Genomic DNA, 17,668 nt, shown 5'->3' with positions numbered 1-17,668 from the left:
ATTAATGTTGCAGATAATGAAATAACAAAATTCTATATAGCAGTTAAAAATAAGCAAATGGAAACGTCTGTCAAAAAACTTGGAAAAAATTAGTTACACTTTAGCGTCTATTATTTCGTCTCATGCTGTCTTTAACAGAAATACTGCTCTGCAGCGGCATTTCTACGAAATTACAACACCAGAAACGTGGTTTTGATACTTGTGGTGAGTAGAGCACAAATAACCCATTGTGTTTTTGTGTTTTCTTATAGCAAATCCAAATCAAGCTATCTGCTGAGTTCACCAAAGGGAATCGAATCCCCGATTTTAGCGTTGTAAATCCGTAGAGCTACCGCTATGCTAGCGGGGAACAGCCTATCGTGGCAGGAAGACTGACCAACAACGCCAACGCTGAAATATTTCGACGGTATCTTCCCCTACAAAGCCGCCAATAATTTTGAATGGTAAGACTAGATAGAAAGCAACTAGTCAACAGTTTCTGAATACTCCGACTTCACCGTCACTTGTAAAGCACACTCTCGATATCGTGCCACGGAGAGAAACGTGTGGCAACGGCTCGCGAACTTTGAATCCCTGGATTTACTGTTCCATTCTATCCTACCAATCTCAACCAATGTTTAAATAGCGTTACAAAATTAGTTGCATAAATACTATATTTTAGAACTGTTAGTTTCCAATTTGATATGCTGGTGATTATAGATCCGTTAAGCATTTTGTAAATTATAAAAAATATATATATAATAATCATCTTTGTAAATATGTAAATATTCATTTTCTAGTATTTTACAAAAGTTTCTAAAAGGCATGGTTTGTCAAACAAGTTATATCTTGGATGGTTTGGTTTTTACCTTGTGTGTGCGTTCTTGCAGTTTTTAACTTTTGCCATCATAAAACTTCTCTGTGTAAAGCAAATATGATAAGAATAAGTTACAAGTCAAGACGACTTGACTAAAAGTTACTAATTGATAGGGGGTAGATGCTATATGGGATGTTAAAATTATAAGAAATTACAACAATTTGTTAATTTGTTAACAACAAACAAACAATAAATAAAAGCGTGAAATTGCAATTATAATTGAGCGGGTGTGTCATTACGATGGCGCACTTGTTTTGGGAGTCAGGAAGCCGGGTTCAAATCGGTGAGGAACCACAAAGTATAGGTCTTCAGTGCATTATAAGAGTAAGAGTCAAATACTTAGCATGGATGGTTGGTTGTAAAATGCTGCTGATTTGGTTGTTGTTATTTTGAATTAAGCACAAAGCTACACAAGAGATTATCTGTGCTTTTCCCACAACGGGTAATATTAAGGCTTTGTGTTTGGCTATATAAAACTGATACGAATAGTTTTATATTATCGTATTTTTGGTTTACAGAAAAATATATGAATGAAATGTTTACTCAGCACTTCAGTGTATGGTGTATTTTGGTATAACACTGAAGAACCTTAAAACTTAAAATATTTTAGCAGTGTTACAGGTGATGGCTAAAATTGAAAATAAACTGAGGGGAGGGAATAAGAACGTTTTAAACTAATTAACACGTTTCAAACACTTTTAGCTACGTATATAACTATAAGGCACACAGTTTTGATACATTATAATTTGTTGGGTAAAAACAAAAAAGCGCAAATTCTATAACTAAATCATCTACCCTTACATGTATTGTTTGTTTCTACTACTACCAATACTAATGTTTATTACTAAGATCAAGAGAGAAGGTGAAGATAAAATATTAATATTGTTGCTTTAATGTTTCTTCCGTCAAAATTACATGTAATCTTCAAATTGAGGTGTTTATGGAATAAATTGCAAATACATATCTATACAGCAATGTACTGCTGTAATTGTATATAATACAATTTCAAAATATTGAGTAATATAGAATGGAAACGTTTTCGTTAATACACCTTACAAGAATTAACCAAATCATTTCATCAATCTTCTACTATTGTATGTATACATGCACACTTGTAAATTACAAGTAGAAATTTATTAAGAGTGCAATAATATTTTCTCATGATATATTGTGATTAAAGTTCTTTATCTTATAAGAATTTTGAATACTATTAAAATATGTAAAATTTGTTATTGGCTTTGAGGTATCAACATAAAAATCGATAAATTTCACGCGCTCTCTTTACTACCAAACATTACTTGACCTGAGTGTTTGGATGATACGTTAACTAAAGACTACCGCCAACTCAGTTATGCTGGAAGCGATTATGAGCCTTACGCTTGGGTTTCATATCAAGGATGGGAATAATAAAACGTATTTTATGAATAAACTGTTAAGATGTAAATGCAGACATGAAAAGTAAAAAAAAATCATACTTTGCAAATAGAAAAAAATTATGTAACATATCTAACTATTAACATGTTTGTGTATTTCTCCCCTTCTTTCATACGTTTTGAAGTGTGTATAAAGAATAAAAAAACGTTCTCTCTAGGTACATTACTGTGTTGTTTGCTCTACTCATTAAAAGCTGTAGATCTGAGAGTCTGATTCTCTGTAATTAAATACTGTGTTTTTGCTCTAACGTTAACCATTTTCTGTCACCAACAGTTAAAACATACTTACAGTTCTTTATATTTACGTAGCAATAACTTAATGCTAATGTATTTATATGTTCATAGACAATTGGGTAAGAACATTTGAATGATCATTTTTCGTATTTTAATCTCATAAGAATCGATTGATAGATACCTCACTGCATTATTAACTGATTTCCTGATTAACTGATAAACATGCATATCTTTGTAAGAATAGTCATTCAAATTTATACTTTCAGAAAACATTTACATTCTAATAAAAATCATAAAAGTATGCATATTTCGTGATGACGATAAAACCCACTTGTATATAATATTATATATGTAAAAATGACTGGAATGGATAGAGAAAGCGCTAGCTAGAAGAGCGAACAACGTTTCGACCTTCTTCGATCTTCGTCAGGTCTTTGTTATGAGCCGAGCTCTCAGACTGTAATGACTAAACAGAGTTAATAGCACTTTTTACGAACGATATACGTAGGTTAATACGAGATGTGGTGCCACAGGTGTCATGCATAACATACATATGATTTATGATTATTCGTCAAACATTCAACAACGTAATACTTTTAAAGTGAACTTATGATTGGAATAACACTTCAAAACATTTTGTGATGGACATATCATTTTGAAGAATAGAAATTACCATCGTTTTTACCAAGCAGTAATTCTGAAGTTCACATTTCAAGACTTTCTGTAAATACATTTATTCAAAATATCAGGCGATATTAATTACAAATATCAAAATATTGTGTTGATACTGAATAGCATCACATACTTAATAAAATTATTGGTTGTGTCCGGAATTCTGTGAATAAACATTGCAATTTAATTGTAGATGCAAGGAATAAAATAATATAGTTATATTATTGAATATTTCGTGTTTCATTATTTTACTTCTCCAAACTAAAAACTACTGGTAAAATAAACTGTCGAGTGACACAGAAGTGATGTCAAAAATATAAATATTGAGGAATAACAAAAGTAAATGATACACATTTCAAGCTTATGGTGTCCACACATAAACATATGTTTGGCTCATGTGTTATCTCAATTTTATATTTTAGGTCCTGCAGGGATAAGGTTAAACTAATAATATGACAAGCTCAACAGAAAAGCTCCTATACCAAATCTGGTACAAATCAATTAGTTGAATACCTACGTTCTCTGCACTAGTAAGGTGAAAGCAGCTATCATTGACAGTTTTTATTAACATAAAGATGGAACGAGACTGTTATAAATCAAAATACATTATGGTGTAGATAGAAAAAGCAATAAGCCAGAAATCAATAGGATAGTATATACCCATAAGGTCACTAGTTATAGTACGAGAGTAACTCTTTCCTATCTCTTGGTAGCTGGCCTCCACATGAGGAGTCAGTGTCTGTTAGCATACCCCCGGGAATGTCATCTAGTATATAAATAAGTATTACTACTCCACCAGTATGGGGTATGATTTTTAGAGAAGTTGTTGAGTTTATTGTGTTCATGTTAGAGAGGTGTTTGTGGGTACTAGAGCTGCCAGGAAACTTGATATATTTTTATAAATTTCCAAAATTCCTTTACCACTATGTCTTCCATATTGCCTGCACTTATTCACACCTGAGATGATAATTGCTGACATTATGTATCTTATATTACGTACAGATAATATACAGGAGTCGCTTTCATCTCGGTGTTCAGTGGATGTTACTGGTTCACCCAAGTTTAGCAGTATAAAGTTGGTGGCTATACGGTGAACAGCAGTGTGTAAACTTTTACTATTAATATTTCCACACCCATTAAAGACTACAAACACAAGCATGTCGTTAAACAGGTCAGACAGGAACTACCAATTTTAACACGATGTGTTTTATCTTTTAATAATACATTGGCGATGTGGATGTGAATAGACAACTTTGTATTGAGCTGTTTGGATGCTTTGTTGCCTGAAATAGTGATCATTCCATTGAGAGCTATCGTAATATCCATAATTCAAGGGTTATATGATAGACACAATGATTTTGTTTTCAAAGAATTTTACAAAGAATTAAAATAAACCAATTCAGATCCACGTCAATCGAAAAAATTAATTAATGACAATTCTTTTATTTCAATGAGCTAATATCTCTGTATAATATGTTAACGTCAACTAAATAGCAATTATACTATTTTAATTAACTGTTTTCAAAAGTCTTTACGAAAAACAAAGCCAGCATTTAAGAATATTAATAAAATGTGTTAAGGTAAAACAATTTTAAGTGTACAAAATTAAATGTTATGAATATAATATAGACAATACTGTTGAAGACTGATATATAATTGTAGTATTTTAGAATAGAAAAGAATACTTTTTCTCTCGGAAATTTAAAGTTTTCCTTGCTAAAACTTTTTTTTCAATTTCTTGTTCAAATGTCAGCTTCTATACAAACGCATTAACATGTTAGAATTTCAATTTTTAACACATCTAATTTTATTCTCCACTATTATGCTAGTTTTTCTAGTCAGAAAACGTTAAAACTCGCACACAAAACATCAACAGAGAATAGGTGTAGAGAGAATAAATTGACTTAAAACAAATTTTAAGACATAAGCTTAAAAATATTCTAAAGTTAGAAAAATACAGCTCTCAGCGCTCAATTATAAAAAGAACCAATCTATGCGACTTCATGACGGATATAATTTATAATTTTAAAAAAGTCCATTCCAGTTTATTTTTGGAAAACAATATACTGAAAAATAACATAAAAGGAAGGACAGATAGAATAATACAATTTCATATAATGGGTATTTAATAAAGGAATAAAATTACGTCTATTGGTTAATATATCGAGTAATTAAAATGTTGAAAACAATCATAATTTTTATGGAGCTTTATATGCGCATATAAATATATATATATGTCATTAATAAGGGATCAGAAAGTGTATTGTAATGTGGTGACCCACGTATTTTTTTAATTAATGTGTACATACTAATACTGAAGCTATTATAAAAAAGTCAGTATAACAGAACTATTATTTTAAAACAATGAAACATATATATCTAAAATTGGTAACTTCTTAACTTAGTCCAAGGTCTAAATCTTTAGCTTCGAAAAGGTAAAGTACACTTAGAGGTGTTCGGTGTTATACTTTATTTCAGACGAGGCTCCACTTTATTATGTTACATACGTTACGTTATGTATTGCTATCTCATATAACTGGAAAATTGAATTTAGAAGTTAATTAAATATTAATATGTACCAAATATATGAAACTTGCCAACAAGATTGATGCATACAATTTTCTTTTTTATCACAAATATACTTTAATATACAAACAAACATAATACAATTTATAATAACGGTTATGACTACCAGCTACTACAAATAATTATTTGTATACAATAGTTTTACAAACTTACAGACAATACTGGGTCTTATATTCGGTGGAGAACTGAATATTTTATTGATGGTCTAGGCCCACAATGAGCATATTAATTTTCAGTTGATATTGTTACGCCTCGCCTAAGAAAACAATGCCTTTTTCTTAGCTGGTCTCACACAGGGTATAAGCTGGCTCCTTCCAACAAAGAAATTTAATGTCCTCGTACAAAAAATAATATCCAAAGTAATTCACTGAAGTTGAACGATTTGTAACGTTCAAAATTAAAACGTTACTAGTCAAAGTCTGTAGTTTTCCGATTAACAAATGCTAATCTCAATTATAGACATCTAGGCCTATAACACACTGACTGTAGATGCCCAGTAATAATATTCTGTCTTCCAGCGTGTTGGTTTTTATATATCAACCTTTCGTAACTCTAGAACCTTCACCAAAGTTCGCTTGCAACAATACTGTCAATCACTAGTATTACATATAAACCTAACACATTGTTTATTATTTCGTACAAGGAAGTTCTACAAATTTCGAGAACAGGCAGAACTTGCGCAATGCAAAGTCAAAACATACGTCACATGGCAAAAATGAAAAACTATATACAGGTACCCCAATCTACGACGTTTTACGTAACAACAACAAAAGAGAAGAAAAACAGAAAACAGCTATCATGAGCATATTCACAAAAACAATTAATATGATACGCAGTTTAGGCTAACATGATCTGTTGTGAAATCAGTTTTAATAACTTATTTTTTCAATACTTTTCTCTTATAAACTAAACTGTTTTGACGGAGTTTATTATAAAAACTTTGCAAGGAAAAAATATATTTGCTAACATTTTATTTCTATCAGTACTGCATATTTTCACTTTCCGAAGACCGTTAATGTATACGTTATTTTTTGGTAAATATTTTATTACATACTTTAAAAATATACCGATAGAGGTATATTTAGCCCAACTTATTTATTTATATTTTTCAGGGATAACTTAAAACACAAGTCCAAATTATCAACTTATTCTATTATACACTAAGTTGAGATACCCGAATAACACAAAATGTCATGATCATAATAGAGAGCTGTGCAAAGATCAAGATTCATTCTTTGTTTAGCAGTCAGTACCACATCTCTCACTAAAAAGAAAAATAATGTAAAGGATAACTATTGAAAGGTTTCTGGTTTTGATAACTCTAATCATTCATTTAAGTGTGAAGAAATTGTATATTTATTTTAGTTTATTCACAGTTGGAAGAAACATGTGTTTCAATAATTAGATACAGAAAATAACAACTATATATACACATTAAACACCCTCTTAAACTAAAATTATTATTTACTTTGTGTTTGAAAGCTACAATAAATATATTTGAGGTGGGGAAAGAGTTAAATAGGTAAAGCTGTCGTTTTGCGAGAATATAATACATGATTGTCAGTTTTTTTTTTGTTTTTTTGAATAAACTTCGTTTTTGGAATCAATCTTACTTTGTTTCTGCAGGTAAATAGTCAAAATTAATGATTTCGTGTTGTACAAATTACGTTTAATCGTAACGTTTTGCCCGGCATGGCCAAGCGTGTTAAGGCGTGCGACTCGTAATCCGAGGGTCGCGGGTTCGCATCCCCGTCGCGCCAAACATGCTCGACCTTTCAGCCGCGTAGGCGTTATAACGTGACGGTCAATCCCACTATTCGTTGGTAAAAGAATAGCCCAAGAGTTGGCGGTGGGTGGTGATGACTAGCTGCCTTCCCTCTAGTTTTTCACTGCTAAATTAGGGAGAGCTAGCGTAGACATCCCTTGAGTAGCTTTGTGCGAAATTCTAAAACAAACAAACAAAATCGTAACATATTATTATACTTAGCTTCGATATGGACTAGAATTTTCTCCACAGGATAGAACAATCCTAGTAGTCATATTGATTATCCAGTCACTCATTTAATATGGTGCGTGTGACTTTACATTGTAGTTCTAGAACACACAGTTTTAAATGTTGCGATAAAATGTGTATGTATGTGTGTGTGTGTGTATATATATATATATATATAGTTATTATTTTTCATAAACTTCTTGGAGCGATTGATAGAAATTTTCTCTAGTAACAAGCGTTGATTGTCACTTTTTATTAGAAGTATAATTTATTAAAATTCGACAAAATAATTATATTTGTGGTATCTAACTCAATTCATATTGCTATTTATTTACATAAAGTCGAATATTTAGCTACTTTTCTAAAAATTATCTTCTAACTAAAACCATCACTGTCAGTGTTAATGTTATGAGTATTACCCTCATTGTCAAAGTTTTTACTAATAATTCGGATGTATTTCCTTGTTATCAGCGAAACTCTACCTTACAACACCTCTCCTTCTCAAATTTGAATTAATCGTTCATGTTTATGCTCTTGTTAATAGAACTATCAAAATTCCACAAAATATTTAATTTGTAAAAGAAAAAGAGAAAATAACAGAAAAACCTATTCGATGAAAGCGAAGTGTGTTCAAATATCTAATATGCATTGTTTTAAAGCATAAAAATGTAATATATCTTAAATTTAACATTTTATGAATTGATTTTTAAACATGATTTTCAAGTTACAGCATTACACGAAAGTGTCAAAATTCAACAATATGCATTTGTGGCATTTTAAGCTATAGTATGAAACTAATAACTGTAAAATTCATATTGGAAACAGTTTTTACAATACTTCTTTGTAAACAATATTTTCAACAATAGCACCTTCAGAGACATAAATTTTTAATTGGTCGAACGATCGCATCCTGGACAAAGTTACAAAGAACTGACCGTGAAAAAGAAATGGTTCAGCTACGTGCAACCCCCACGGACACACATCTGTTTTCCCAAAATATACTATTGTACTATTAAATATAAGTATAATATTAAGTATAAACAAAATACATTTGTTTGTTTATAATAAAACGGTTAAACTCTCTGCCTTAAACTTGGTAACTAGCCAGCAGCAATCATCACCACCAGCGTTGGGATTGTTCGTTACATTATGACACTCCGATGGTTGAAACGACGAGAATGTATGGCGCTAAGTTTCGATCACGCTAACAGCAGATTGTGAGTCGAGCGCACTAACCACCAGACCATGTTTATTTGAATCCATAAAACCAACAATGTGTTAGTGGCATAACACATTAAGTTATCTTATTACGACTGTCAATTTTTGTTTTTACGAAAAAAAAACAAACGGTTTGTTAATTGTTTTTCTCATTAAATTTACTTGTTTGTGGTATCTGTATGCAATATGATACCTGTATGGTTGATTTGACAAATCAACTAGAGTTAATCTGAAAGACATTTCCTACAAGGTAAGTGCATAAAATAATAGAAGGAAGAGTATATAGAAACAAGTAATATAAGCCTGGTATAAACATGTAGTTTATAGGTTCTGCTTTAAGCAACAGTTGAATAAATTAAGAATATGTATTTATCCGGCATAGTATGTTAATGAACAGTATTAGGTAATGTTTGCATTTCGACTTCAAGACGCAATAAGTCAAAACAATGTTGTTGTTTTTTAATTTCGTGCAAAGTTACTCGAGGGCTATTTACGCTAGCCGTCTCTAATTTCGCAGTGTAAGACTGTAGGGAAGGTAGCTAGTCATCACCACCCACCGCCAACTCTTGGGCTACTATTTTACATTATAACGCCCGACGGCTGGGAGGGCTAGCATGTTTAGTGCGATCTGATTCGAACCCGCAACCCTCGGATTAGGAGTCGAACGCCTTAACACGCTTGGCCATGCCGGGCCCAAGTCAAAATAATGAATATACAGAAAGAAGGTGAATTATTTTATAGTTCTTCATTGGTTTAAATATAATAATAAATTTGTGAATGAAATCTTTTGAAGTATAAAAATGTAACACTTTTGTGACTTATCTTGAGTAACAATTTGTAACATTACAAGACTAATTTCAGAGAATACAAACTGCATTATACTCAAACAAGACATCCATGAAAATGCTATAAGTTAACCAGATGCCATAAGGTTGGGCATCTAGATAGTTTTAGTTAAATCTACATGTATACTTATAGCATTTAAAGTATATTAATTTTCGAGGTATCATAATTACAAAACCTTTATTTAGTCCGTATTTTATGCTTTTATAGTTTATTTCTAAAAAAAAACAGCTAAAATTAATAATGTTGACTACACACTCAATACATATATTTAATTAGAAGGCTATAGTATATTTACTCATATTTGACGTAATTATTATATTTCGTTTATTCAAGTCTTTGAACAAATGAATAACATATACAAAACTATGTAATATAACACTGAAATATAACATATATATATGTTAGCATAGCTGACAAAGTTGAAAATGTCTAAATGAGTTTCCAATCCTTTAACACATCTCAAGTAAAAGCTTGTGCTGGAATTGATGCATAAAAATTCTATAATACGTTGTAGAAAATGTTAGTGATTGGGCCCTTGATGAAATTTAACCAAACGTGTTTTTTCATGGAGCAAAAGCTGTAGTACTTGTAAGTTAGTTACTATTGAATCGATTTCTTGAGGAACAAATTTTCTCGTTCTATGTTAAAAACAAAAGCGTGTTTTATAGCTAAAGTACGTAAGATTATACCAAAATAAAAAAAAAAGTAAGATGTAAAGCGAGTTAACTCTGCTATATATTTCCCTTTTTTGCTTCACCTGATTCTAAGAACAGATAATTGAAAAAAGAATTAGTGTTTACCAGTTTTTCTGAGAGTAACAAGTATTAATATGTTATACATATACCGTTCACGATAAAAGATAAATAGTATATAGTAAATCACCATCAAACGAAATCAAACGTAGTATATCTTAATCTAACTATTAAATTTATCTCAAACTGAATATGATTTAACGACAGGTGTTGGTTGACAGTTGTTGGATAAATATCATTACTTGTCTCTGAAGAGTTGAATACAATCTCAATAATGATCACAAAACGTTAATTATACAGATATCACTATCCTTTTGTTATGCGAAAGGGTTTCAAGGACTTATTTGCATAGTTGACTCTAAAGAATAAAGCAAAAAGTTTTGTCATATTGATGCTTCACTTTTATTTGAAAAATATACTTATTCAAGCAGCATCTATCGATATTTGCACACTTCGACTACCTAAATACTTCAAGTTGGTCATAGTGATATATCATTTTTATATTTTCATACGTTGAGATACCCTTCCTTTGCCTGATTATGAACTTAAAATATGTGTGGCTGTATGCTATGATAAACAACACAAAATTTTACCTTTCACATAATGTATTTATAATATAACACATTATTACTGTATTCATTATTACCTCACCAAACGTTTTGAATAAGCTTGAAAAACTCACTATGTATATACTTAAACGTGTTATACTCTGAGATGGTCAGGGTAACTTTGTAGGAAGAGGTAGCTGATAAATAGTGGAGGTAGGGGTGCTTTCTTTTGCCCACTTTCAACAGCTCTTAATTTCCATCAAAGTGTTTCACACTATTAATTATTATACGGTCATTAGCCGTATGAGAGTTTTACAAGCTGAAGGCCGAAGCTGAGAAATCGTGGTTAAAGTACTGTGACAGGAATACTATCGTATATTTATTTTAATATCGAAATTTGTTTAAGATAAATTTATATTTAGAAATGTAGTTGTACTGTTAACTCTGTATTGCGAAAGTTGTAGCTGATTCTCGAGAGTAAGAATCAACAATATACGTGTACGTAAACACTAGTGTATCGTAAGTATTGTTGTGCAGACTGAAATTTCTAGAGAGTCCAATATCGTATAACTGCAAGAGCCAAAACGTTAAACAACAACAACAAAAATAATCACGAATTTGTTGAATTATTTAATGTAACAAGACTTTTTTATGGCACTAGTTTTCTTCAAGCGAATCAGAAAATTTAAGTTTCTCTGATTAATTCTAGTGCTTCAGATTTTAACTTATTAATTTCGATAATTTTAAAAATAGACACAAAATAGCGGTTGACACAAATCAGAAGACTGTAAAACTGCAGAGCAAAAAACATTATCTCATAAATACTAAAACTGGCAGTGATTATACATTTTTACAAACTGAGATATAAATATGTAGATAAATTGCCTTCTTTTACGTCCGACTTTTAAGCGTTAGGAAGCTAGACGTTAGAAACATCGGTTGGACTTAAGAGGTGAGAAAGCGACCGTTTTTTGACTAGTCTTTAAGGAATTGAGAAGTAATAGTATTACTATATTTTATAATTACACATTGCATATCCATCTTAAACGTGATTGTTAAGAACAAAATGTTACTGAGTACTGCAAGACAGCTACAAAAATATTTTATCTATTTGAGATAAGAATCATTATAACTTAAACTGCTTGCATTTGATTCTTAATAATTATTATTTATCTTTTTCAAATAGCATCTATCATCAAGTATCTACTTTTATTACTATTGGCTATTCACGATGTTAATTTAACTAAAATAATTGCAAGATAGCAGTCCTTTGATTACTATTTTATATTTAAAACTATCAGTACGACTTATATTTCTACGAATTTTTAATAGTATCAGTGATATCTTAATATTTTTTGAATTTAACAAATTATTTTATCATTCATACATGGCTTGGTTGAAGGCCCCCCGCTAGTACAGCGGTATGTCTCCGGATTTACAACGCTAAAATCAGGGGTTTGATTCCTCTCGGTGGGCTGAGCAGATAGCCCGATGTGGCTTTGCTATAAGAAAAACAAACAAACTTGGTTGAAGTTGCATAGAAATTACAATATATTTTCTAAGCTACCGACTGTTTTGGCTATTTGAAATTTTAAAGTAATTATTTCAGAAATGTAAAACTATAAATCCACACTAATGTGGCTACGTTTCTTTTGTAGAAAGGGAATTCCAAGTTGGTCAAGAAATATATTATAGATCTTACTTCTAGTTACGGGAACAGAGAAATCATTTTTTAGCTGTAAATCACTACTCTTAGCTTGTGCTGATCTCAATCTTATTCAAAAGTTGTTTGAAGGTTTTAAAGACAGTAATTTAAAAAAAATGTTTTATTATTAACTGGTGGAACCATACTTACAAATATATCTTATCTACATTTATTAGGAAAAGCAAAAATTGAGTTTAATTATGGTTTTCCTTATGAACATAAATTGTCATTTTGTTGTTGCCAGAAAGCAGATAAAATACTTTTGAACATTACCTGAAATGTTGTCTTTTATTCTAATCCGAAAAACTGTGTTTGATCTTGCTTTAAATATGAAAGATTTATTTTATTGGAGAACCAAATAATTTGAGATAACGGAAGAAGTCGTACAACTAGTTTAATTTTTGTTGGGAAACCTTTTATAATAGTTATTTAAAATATTCTTGTGAATGATTAATAACAAATGGTCCCTGATTAATTTTTTTTTGGTCTAGTCAAGAGACAGGACAAAACTTTTTTATAGCAATTTTATGGAATATCACAGCTCTTGTTTAAGTGTCCTTTGTTTTATGTAAATGGCGCTTATTTATCTTAGATGACTTTCAAATACTTTTTTTTTTAGAAACTAGGCAAGATGCAAATACCTTTTAAGTGCTAATCGTACAACAGCTCCATAGGTTTTTTCTTCTATTTGCAAGTTTAAACTTTCTATTACTTTGTTCAATATACGTTTCTTGATATATTTTCTTCGGATAAAAAGAAATTAGATAAACTTTCGGATTTCTTTTCGATTTTGTTTAATAAGTGATTTTAAAGGTTCATATTATTCTTGTTATGGAATTTTCTCGTCTAATTTTATTGATAATGATTGTATAGATTAACACGTAAATGTATTTGTATCATTTTTAGTTCAAAATAGTCTATATACTGAAAAGAAATGACTTGTATGGTTCGAATTCTGTTTATATTTTCCTGTTTTCCCGTTTTTCGTAGCATATATATAGTAATTATAAATTCATAATCAACTGAACGAGCAGTGTAAGAAGAAGGCAAAATATTTTTCGTAGAAGTGCAGAAAATTTCTGAAAATGATAAAAACAGGTGCTTACATAAATTGTTCAATCTTCCAACCACATGTTCGGTCACAGAACCTATCCTTACAACGATACCGAAAAGTATAGAACGTAATATATCTTCAGAAACTACCAAGATATTTATGTACAGCATCATTTTACTAATAAATTGTTTCAGAAAGCTCCATAACCTATAGTCAGTAGGGAGTTAGTTCAGGAGATACAGTGGCCAGGTACAATGGAAGCGATGGCTAAAAATACGGTTTTCAGTACATCACTCACGATCTTAGTAACCTCTATTGACTATTGGTTGTGAAGCTGTCTGAAGATGTAGGACTATCTCCATAACCCATAAGCTATTCATCAACTAAATGATGCTGTTGCGACTGAGGTTCACGCAATTCCCAGAAAAATGTTATGTTTTGCATTATTCAATACAATTGTAAGGATTTCAGCAGCAATCATGAATGATGATGACAATATCAGACAGTTACTAGAATAACACCCATATTGCCATTTCAAGAAACCGTTAAAATCTGCTCTTGTGATAACTCATGAAACACTGTAAGCCGTACGGTTTTCCCACAGCCTATATATTTATATCTTTTTCTAATATTTTTTGTTATGGTTCTGTAATTATTATTTTTCATCAAAATAGATATACATCTTGTCAGTTTGAGGTTAAAACTTGTCATTATGAAAGCAAAAACAGCTATAAACAATATACATTTACTTGTCGTCTTTCCTCAATTACTTACTTCAAAAATATATAATTAAAAATATTTTTTGTACTTAAGCGAATCGTTACCTAACGGGTTATTTATACTTTGTCGAGTGCGAATAACGTAACACCTCGACGGTTAGCACTATAAGTCCTTAAACATACCGCTGTCCAACAGGGATGCATTAAAGAAATTGTATCCTTATGTTGACATTGATTGTATGGAGCTTTTACGAATAAGAATATTCCATACATCATTGTGTTGATTGTTTCATGTAAGGATTTACAATTTGACGGTCTTAGTCAGTTTCAAGTTTTGCAACATACCTTTTTAGAAATTGTTTCGAACATTAACACAACGAATAGAAATAAATAGCATACAAAGTGATTTATCGTGTTTCATTTCATAGATTAATGTTATTTAACTTTTAAATGAAAATACAGGAAAGAAGATCTAAAGAGTGAAGCACTAGACTGATAAAATGGGGCTTTAAAGCAAGTATTGTAACTGAGTCAGAAGAATTCATTTTGCAACACATAAGAAAAATTACATTTTTCAATGTTAGGTAATAAATTGGCAAAAATTCAGCTATTATTTAGGTCTTTTGCTTCTGGAGTTTAGAAAGACAGTGAAGTCTAAATGTGACATCTGTTTTACCTCCATAGTTTAAGCAAAATCTCTAAGTTGCCGATCTTAAGCGTTCTTGGTACTATTAGTTGAATCCACAAATGAACATTAATAAAAACGTATTTAACACTCTATATCAAGTTTTGTTGTTATGCCACGGCTCAAAATGCATAGATAATTGTTGATACAACAGAGAACTCACAAAAAAGTTATATGTGATGCTGGTTGGACTCCGATAAATTGCTACAAACTTGAAATACTTTCCATACACTGTGAAATACACCCTAGATCGTGAGACTGAGACAGGTAAATTTGAAAATAGGAAGGAAAAGGTAAAACACCTAAACTGAATAATACTGATGTTAAGTATCTTCGTTTATATAGCCTTAAGGACAGAAGGAAGACTGCCACTAACCTTAAGCATTAGATAAACAAATATTTTTCAAATGGCAGGAAAGTGTCCAAGAAGACTTAACGAGAGTGAAATATTTGGTTGTGTATCAGTTAGAATACCTTTAATTTGATCTCAAAATATTGTCAACAGACTGAAATTTCTAAAAAAAGTATCCTTATGATGATTGGAAAATGATGTTATGGAGCCCAAGCTTGAAATATTTGGTTCAAAGCCTAAGTTGTACGTATAGAGGGAAAACGCATAGCACCTTCCGTGAAGTATGGAGGAGGCAGTTTGATGGTTTGGGAGCGTTTTTCTGCTGATACGACAAGAAATGTTTATGAAATAGATGGAATAACGGACCAGCTCAAGAACAATCAGACACTGATCTACCAAAGTATACCCCGTGGTTTGCGTAATATTGGTAAAGGATTCTCTGACGACGAAGATAATGACACCAAATATTCATCCAACGTATACAAACATTACTTAGTTAAGAAAGAAACTGCTGGAGTATTTTAAATGATCCATGTCCCTTGCATCGCTCCGATCTCAATCCAATTAAGCAGATTTGGCATTTGACAGATCAAACACTTGAAAATCAAAAGCTACTTTCAAAGAAACTTTATGAAAAAGTATTCGAAACATTTAGAATAAAAATCTGAAAATACATTTTGATTAAATATTATCCAACAATGTATGAAAAACTATCTGCAGTTATTAAAGTAAAAGTGGAACACGCAAAATATTATCTGTTTAGTGAACTCAAGCACTTCCACTGAGTTTCTGTTGTACTAAATACGAAGATCAATAAAATTTTGATATTTCACTTGTGAATGGCCTTCCACTTTTCTTTAAAAGTAGCCTGAACTCTAATTTTGAGTTTGTTCTAATATTTTTACACAATACTGCATATTTTTCCTCAAAAAAAGAAAGAAAGAAAACATTTACAAATGTTTGTTAGAAATACGAAAACTGTTGTGAAATATAATTAAAGAAAAAATAACGTTTAAAACCTTTAGGGGCTAGTATTACACAACACTTATGCCTTCTTGTGATTGATATTTGTGTGTTTTAACTGTTAACTTGTTGATGAAACATTTGTAAGGAGCAGATACTTATCCGGTGTAATATGTTTAAATTCACAATAATATAGTTTATGTTTTAAGAACTAAACGTTTTATAGAAACCATAAATAAACAGTTGGATTAAAAACGTTTTACCTTGGTTACCGATATAGAACTTGATGTTTATTTTACTTGGAGTAACAGTTAAGTGTCACTTATTCCAATATCACGTGCCTGTTGCAGAAGTTACAGATAAAAGTCAAAAGAAAAAAAAACAAGTTCACCTGCTCTTCAACACTTTGTATTGTATACATTTGTTATCATTTACGCAGACAATTCCCTGTATGCTTGATGCTCTATTTTGCGAGTTGACAGCTGTTTTTTTTCTTAATCAACGTCAGGTGCAGGTGGTTTACTAATGTTTGTTGTACATTGGTGGAGCCACGTGGCGAATAAGTGCGGGTTTGTCACAGTTAAATACAAGTTCTGCAAAAGAAGCGTAACCCGAAGTTTCCAGGTTTGTAAGAGCAACAATATAAAAAAGAATAGGTGAATCGATCTTCCAACATCTAAAATGCACCGTAATTAATTAAGTGAACGAGCAAGTATAATGGCAAATGAAAAAACAAAATTATTTTCATACGGTGTCAATTAGTCTGCCTGTTCATTCGTCGACCATAGCTCCTAGGCAAACTTAATAAAAGTAAAAGAATTATGCAGCAATCTTACCCGCATCACCAAGTCTCATCAGCTACAGACAGCTAGCTGCCCTGGGCTGTAAAACCACATGTAACAGGGAAAAAATACAAGCGTACACCGCCATGCAGTAAAATATATCTTGCTTAGAATTATCGCTCAGATTCTTAACTCACATTTTGACTTGATTAACTTGTTTAATTTTGTCGTCTAGCATAACATAGATCTCTTGAAACAAAACAGCAAGCT

The 17,668-nt window shown here is 31.2% G+C and overlaps 1 long non-coding RNA gene across 13 annotated transcripts in view; it reads right to left on the bottom strand.

Moving 5' to 3' along the window:
* LOC143252805 (uncharacterized) overlaps positions 1-17,668 on the bottom strand; it is a 169,686-nt gene that overhangs the window by 45,415 nt on the left and 106,603 nt on the right. For 8 of the 13 annotated variants that reach the window (XR_013029153.1, XR_013029146.1, XR_013029148.1 and 5 more), the window contains one exon: positions 12,526-12,640. The exons of the other annotated variants lie outside the window; for them this stretch is intronic. This is a non-coding gene — a long non-coding RNA (uncharacterized LOC143252805). The remainder of the gene's footprint in view (positions 1-12,525; positions 12,641-17,668) is intronic. 13 annotated transcript variants of the gene reach the window in all.

This window comes from Tachypleus tridentatus, chromosome 6 (assembly GCF_004210375.1).
Source record: "Tachypleus tridentatus isolate NWPU-2018 chromosome 6, ASM421037v1, whole genome shotgun sequence".
Classification (NCBI taxonomy): Eukaryota; Metazoa; Arthropoda; class Merostomata; order Xiphosura; family Limulidae; genus Tachypleus; species Tachypleus tridentatus.
Note: the sequence above shows the minus strand (reverse complement) of the source record. Positions and strands in the feature narration are given on the sequence as shown.